The 7376-nt window shown below is 37.2% G+C and overlaps 1 long non-coding RNA gene across 1 annotated transcript; it reads right to left on the bottom strand.

Annotated features, from left to right (window-relative positions):
- Positions 1-2538: 2538 nt before the first annotated feature.
- LOC108707240 lies at positions 2539-6961 on the bottom strand. The gene is made up of 3 exons (XR_001934255.2): positions 6832-6961; positions 3196-3375; positions 2539-2938 (listed from the first exon to the last, which is right to left on the bottom strand). It is a non-coding gene; the product is annotated as an uncharacterized LOC108707240 (long non-coding RNA).
- Positions 6962-7376: the final 415 nt, after the last annotated feature.

Raw genomic sequence — 7376 nt, 5'->3', positions numbered from 1 at the left:
GATGAGACACAATGTTGCCCAATTGAGATGGCAGGTACTGGAGGTAGTGAGGAAAGATGTAGAAAATGATGTAAAAAAATTTTTATTGAGGCGAGAGGCCTTCTGGATTTGGCAACTTAAGACATTAACTCCGGGAGGCCTAAATGAGAATTTCAGCTTGACATGCTTTTTATAAGATAACGCACAATGCTTTTAATATGTTTTTAATTTTAAAAGTATTCTTGTGTTTTTTCCATTTTTTATTTTAGATAAGAAATATCCATGTGAGGACTATCAAAATGGGTGGTGGTTAGAGAAAATTAATATGGTCACCGATAGTGAGTAATGGGCACTAATGCACTTTCATATTTTTTATAAACGGTTTTTACTATTTATATAAATTAATGTTTATGTGTGCGATTTAAATTATTGTATAACACTGATGATATATGAGAATAAGTATGGAAAAAAGTAAATATCACTAATAGAAATGTATAAAGTATTAACCCATATAAAGGGTTAACTAAAAGTTGCATCATGGGAATAGAAGGAGGAGCATTGCACTTATAAGGGTTTGTGTTACTTGGGTGTTTTATCCTGATGAAGGGTGGTGAAAACCCCCCGAAACGTTGATGTGGTGATAATAATAATAAATAACCTGCTGATTATGAAGTGTGTGCGGAGCCGTGATTATACTGTAATTTTCTTCAACCCATCTGATCAAGCAAACAAGCTGCTTTTGTTTGAAATATCCCTTTCTTCATCAGCAAGTATAGAATATAGCCTTGCCTTATGTATCTTTGAAAGTGTCAGGCTTGGCCACAGGTGAGTGGCTGGTAGTTAGGAGCCTTGGTGCTGTATAAAACGAGTACAGCGGGTATTTGAGGTTTTGATAGGCCGGAAACATGTTATGCAGAAGAGTATTTTAATAATGAAAAGTATGGCAATATAACTTATAAACAAAAGATAAATAATATAAGTTCTTACACCAGGTTGGTGGTCAAGGGCAGGCAACAATAAAGCAAGTCCGAGAAACAGGCTGAGGTCGGGGGCAGGCTGAAGGCAATAACAAATCCGTACGGCAGGCCGAGGTCGGAGGCAGGCTGATGGCAGAGGGTAGTCCAGTAAACAAGCCGAGGTCAATTACCAAGAGATCCAATAGAGAGCAGGTAAGGGGAACTGTAGCAGAGAACAAAGGCACAGGGAACAAGGCAGGAATTTCAGGAACAAAGCAGGAATCTCAGGAACAAAAGCAGGAATCTCAGGAACAAAAGCAGGAATCTAGCTTGGGAGCTTCAATGATCAAGCACCGGGGTATCATTAGTAACAGGCTTATAAAGGCCCTTAATTATCAAATTACCAACACCTGGTAGAACAAGAAGGAGGTGAGCAAACGTAAAAGGTAGAAAGTCTTTAAACATACCAGTTGAATCGGAATCCAAAGGTCTCCAGTGGCTCAATGAAATAATGCAGGAGCTTGTGAGTCTAAAGTTCAGAGTTCGATCCCAGGTAGCTCCTGACAGAAAGTACTGCTCTCTGTATGTCTAAGGCAAACATATGAGTAAGTTCATTAGTTGCTTCACGTGACGTATATTTTTTTTCACAAATAAATTGTTTTATTTCAGGAATGTCTTCAGCACGAAGTTGCATTAAGTGAAACAGTGAAACAAATGACATCCCTGCGCTTCCTCATTGGGCAAGGTTTGGCTACCTATGGAAACAAAGCTAAAGGAAGACTATGCAACTTTTGCTGAGCCCTAAGGTGACAGACCAACTATACAGCTATGTTTGGAGAATTCGATAAAGTTTCATGGCAGTTGAAGCATGATTGTGGCATTTTTTTCTCATAGTCTCGAAATGCACAAATCACCTTTTTCCAGTTTTGAAAGCCACATACGGTAAAGGCAGGTTCCATTTTTGCACCGAGCCCTTTGACAACAGAATAACGACAATGTGTACAGAAAAGAACCCCTCACTTAATGCACATAGTTAGCCATGGAAACTCCTTAAACCACTTCATTTGTACTGATCTTGTCTGCTGTGACTTTGCAGTTCCTTGTACTTTTTTTGTGCTTTCTAACACTGCAGGATCCGTAGGTTGGCATGGTTTTGTCAGGTCTTCACAGCACTTGCTAGAGCACAAATCTGTGGTATTAGACTCGGCAGAATTTGTGTTTCTAGTTTTCGGAGGAGGACTGACATCACTTATAACTACTTCTCTAGGAGCAAGTGAGGCCTGTGAGCTCTCTGACTGGATAATTGCATTAAGTTTGCCTTCTTGAGAATGGAACTCTAAAGAATATTCTGTCTCATCACACTCCAAAGTTAAATCCACAAAGCACTCAGATGATGAATTGGATGTTTGCGGAAACACAGATTCAGCCGAGTCTAAAACCTCAGTGAGGGGTTTTGCAGACACTGAAGAAATATTTTTTCTTTCAAAATATTGATGAATAGTTTTTTTCATTCTATAGGATATAAGATTAGAAAGAAAAAAATATATATATAAAAGGCTGATGGGGTCAATGACCCTTTTGAAAGTTGAAAAACAGAAGGCAATTTAATAAAAATGAAGACCCAATCTATATTTAAAAAATGCAGACCAAAATATAAATTTGCCAAACATCACATTTTATAAAATAGCGATAAAAGGCACAATATCACTGTTGAGTTTAATATGCTATAGAATATCCTATTCTTATTAGCTTTTTGATCTTTAGTGTTCTGTCTTAAAATGCTATTCGGTTATTAAGGGTTATAAACTCTGCCAACGCAAGTTTTTTTTTATTTTACGTTATCACTTAGTTTCAGAGTAGAGAGTTTCAAAAGATGGAGATCCTGCTGTGGCTCAGCTGTCAAATGGTCTTTCCTTAACTTTGTGTCCCTTGTACACATATAAGCTACAACATGACTTGACGTGAAATGATCTGTCACCTGTGTCTTGATGAAATGCAAAAATCTAGGAAAAAGAAAAACATATTATACAAAATTGTATATTTGAATGTATAGCTGAAGGGAAAAGGGCAGCACCAAGTAGCACTTACCTGTTAGGGGTTCAAAAAGATTTGGAGATCCTAATAAAGGAACTCCGTCAGATTTAAATTAAATTTAAATTCTGAATTACATTGAAACACACTAACAAACCTAGAAAAAATACTAAAAACTATGGGAAAATGTCAACCACTGGGAAAATGTCAATCCCTAGATGGCACTTACATTCACAATTTGGAGATCCTGCCAGAGAAGTTTTTGTATCTCAGCGATCAGATTGTCTTCCTTTCGTTTATATCAAGTCAGTAGGTCTTCACACTCCACAATGTTATATTGGAACCGGCAGCAATGGATACTATACAACTGTAAGAAGCAGGCAGCACTGAAACTCCCAATTTAAATGTTCTGTAAATAAAAAATTTTAGTATTAGCATAAAGTATTTCAATTGGTCATTTAATAGATGATTATTTGTGGTCTTCTGGGCAAAGTGACTTTTATTACATATGGAGGGTATAAGTTAAATTAAAGGTCATCAAACCCTGTCACACAAAGCCTGAGGCAGCAGGAACAAGCAGTTGTAGATCTATAATCTAATGCATATATAAAGGGAAAAAACTCCTATAACTCCTGGTTAACTGGTTTCCATTTAAGGTAATATGACGCAGCACAGACAGCTTTGTATATCTCCACCAGCGGAATGATGCCAATATAGAAACTTCAGTTTGTAACATTTGTTTGTGAAAGAAAAACGATAGCCTTTAAAGGCTTGAAGTGAAAACTTAGCATGTTATAAAGGCTTGAAGTGAAACTTAGCATGTTATAGAATGGCCCAAGGGTCAAATTTTGAATGGTTGCTTTCCTTTTTTTCTCTTTTTAGCGGTCTCAACATAAATCCTATGCAAATTTTCAATAGCATTCATTTTAGAACAGCCTACGAGAAAACTAGGCAAAAAGCAAATAACAAATTTTTGAAAGTGGAAACTGCAAAACCAGAACTAACTAGTGATAAGCCTGAATATAAAACACAAAGACCATGATAATACATAAAAAAACAAGTATGACTATGTAAGAAACAGACTATTTACCCTATTCAGCATGACAGAATGGGGCAGAATACTCCATTGATCAAGATACAGAGTTTGTTAAATTAAGTTGAGTTAAAAAAACAAAAAAAAAGTCCATCAAGTGCTCAAAATGAACCCAAGTGCACATATGTACTCATTAATATACTTTTATATAATATATATCTCCCAATATCTATACTAATTACAGAGGTTAGTATCACCAAGGGTCACTCCTGCCATGAAGCAAGGTGAGAACCTTGCCTCAGAATCCTGCTAAATATAATACCTGCTGTATACCTACACCTATGTTTTCTACTAGCATTTTTTAAATTAAAACCCCCCAGCATGCTTACTATTGCTTTACAAAAAGGTTATGTTTAATAGATGTGTCTTGCTTCAACAAATTGAACTACCATGTCACTATTAGAGGTACTTCACCTTTAAAGGGGTTGTTCACCTTTAAATTAAACGTTTAGTGTGTTAGTGTAGACATTGATATTCCAAGACAAATCATGATTGGGCTTCATTTTTTGTGTGCTTAAGTTTAAGCGGTTTTTAAGTGGCTCTAAAGTTTGGAATTTTAGCAGCTGGTTACTAGTATCTTATTTACCTTAGCAACCAGCCAGCGGTTTGCACAAGAGACAGGAGTATGAAAGGGCCTGAATATAAAGAGAAGAACTAAAAAGTAACAATACAATTATAGCCTCACATTGCATTCGTTTTTAGCTGCTGGGTTCAGAGACTCCCATTTGAAAGCTGGAAATATTACAAAGAAAACGTCAACTATTTTAAAAACTTTACAAAACACATAATGGAAACCAACTGCAAAGCTGCTAGGAATGGGCCACTCTACAACACTCTACAAAAGTTACCTTGATAAGCTATTGTTTAGAGTACAGAATGACCAATTCATAGCAAATGTTCAATTGGTCTTCAAGTTTTTTTTATCATTTGCCTATTTCCAAACATTTCCCAGCTTTCAAAAAAAAATAATTGCTCTGTGAGGCTACAAGAGGAACCACCCTTTTAACAAAGCTGGAAGTTAAAAGGGTTGTTTCACCTTTAAATTACTTTTAAATTTAACTTTCAGTGCGATGTAGAGAGTGATATTCTAAGACAATTTGCAATTGTTTTTTATTATTTGTGGTTTTCGGGTTATTTAGCTCTTTATTCAGCAGCTCCAGTTTGCAGTTTCAGTAATCTAGTTGCTATGGTTCAAATTACCCTAGCAACCATGCACTGATTTGAATAAGAGGCTGGAATGTGAATGAGCAATTAAAAAGTAGCAACAACAATACATTTGTAGCCTTACAGAACATTTGCTTTTTAAATGGGGTCAGCAACATCCATTTGAAAGCTGCAAAAAATCAGAAGAAAAGGGCAAATAACTAAAAATGATGACCAATTGAAAAGTTGCTTAGAATTGGCTATTCTGCATCACATTAAAAGTTACCTAAAAGGTGAACCACCCCACATCCACAGTTGCTCTAGATTTACTTCTACTAGATATTTAAATAAAATAACATTTTAGTTGACAAACATGCTCTGTTGTTGTTATTGTAATATAGACCCTAGTAACCAGATAGCTGCTGGCATTTCAAACTAGACATATGCTGAACAAAAAGCAAAATAATAAAAATGACCAATTGCAATTTTTTAAGAGAGCATCATTGTCTGGAAATAGAATAGAAATGGAATAAAAAACGTCATAATGTAAAGGTCGCAAAGCACACTACACATGCATACACTACATTTAAGTAAAAATGCACATTTTAGTTAACAAACATGATCTGTTGTTAGTGGTGTGGAATTGGACTCTAGTAAGCAGAAAACTGCTGACATTTCAAACTAGACATCTGCTAAAAAAAAAGCAAAATAACATAAAACAGAAATAATAAAAATCACCAATTGCAATTTTTTTTTTAAAAAAAAAAAGAGCATTATTGTTTACATACAAAAAAATATTTTAAAGGGGGCAGTCCTTACAGAGCTAAAAGTTAAGAATGAATAGAACACTTCATAACATAAACGTACACTACAAATGCATACATTACATTTAAATAAAAATGCACATTTTTAGTTATAACACTTAAGTAGAAAATGGACTATTCAATAGCAAACATTTCCATTCTTAAAATGGAGTATTGTCAGCATGATCTACTAAACCAAACAAGCATTCCAAAGGTTTTCCTTTAACCAAGGGGTTAAGAATGCAAAACCCAGCATACAAGCCCAACCTGTTGACTTGTGATAAAGAGAGATGTTAAATAAAAAATAAAGCAGCCATCCTCCATTAAAAAGGGGACAGCTCTAGCAGCAGCAGGAGTGGGACTGTGTGGCACTGGGGCAGGACTAGGTTTGCCACCTTTTCTGGAAAAAAATACCAGCCTTCCTATATATTTATCTTTTCTCCCTATTAATAACATTGAGATCAGCCATAATTTTTACCGGCCAGGTGGCAACCCTAGGCAGGACTGAGGTGAAGCCACAGTTTTGTAAAGCTTTACTTGAAATAGCAGGGGTGCAGTGTGGGTGGAATGTTTGCAGGTTGCCAGTGCCACCCAATATATAATGTGCGCCATGGGGAATTGGACTGGGCTCAGGGAGGCAAGCTGCAGTGTCTGGGGGAAAGGAGATGTAATTAGCAAAGTAATAAACCCAGCCCGATAATATCTACTTAAAATGGCTTTAGAAAGTGCAGAGCTTGAGGTAGAAGGTGGGGGAAGTGCAGAGCTTGAGGTAGAAGGTGGGGGAAGGCAGAGAGCAGCAAGTACCAGCAGGCAAGAAAAGTCTTACCACATCCTGCACACAGAACTGCACAGCAGGTCCTCTCCTTCAAAGAAATCAGCAGGGAGTGGCAGGCAGGACTGGGAAAGCATTATATGTAAATGTGTCTGCCTATCAGCGCCTAGCCTTATGGCACCATTATGCAAATAGGCTCAACACGATTGGCTAATTTACATCATGCAAGCTACCAGCCTTCTTCTAATGCAAGGCTGGATAATGGTGGCAGTTTTTAGCGCGAAACGCTTGCGATGTCACTTACTTCCCCTGTAAGTAAAATTCTTAAAAGAAAAAAAAAGTGGGGGATTTTTTTTGGGGGGGGATTTTTTTTTGGGGGGGGGGGGGGGGGGGGGCCTGTAGCCCCTGTAGCCCCCCTGGTTCTGACACCTATGCCCCTTATGCCATCGTTATGTTTGAGATGATCCCGGAACAAGGTTCCCCTCTGTTCTGTTATTTGGATCTCGTTTGGTCAGCGTACAAAATTTACAGTGGCAATTGTTAGTTGCGTCATGACAAGCAATTCCGACATAGGATGTCAGCCAGGGCACATATGCACT

This window comes from Xenopus laevis, chromosome 1S, assembly GCF_017654675.1.
Source record: "Xenopus laevis strain J_2021 chromosome 1S, Xenopus_laevis_v10.1, whole genome shotgun sequence".
NCBI classification, from domain to species: domain Eukaryota; kingdom Metazoa; phylum Chordata; class Amphibia; order Anura; family Pipidae; genus Xenopus; species Xenopus laevis.
This window is presented reverse-complemented; position numbering and strand designations above follow the sequence as displayed.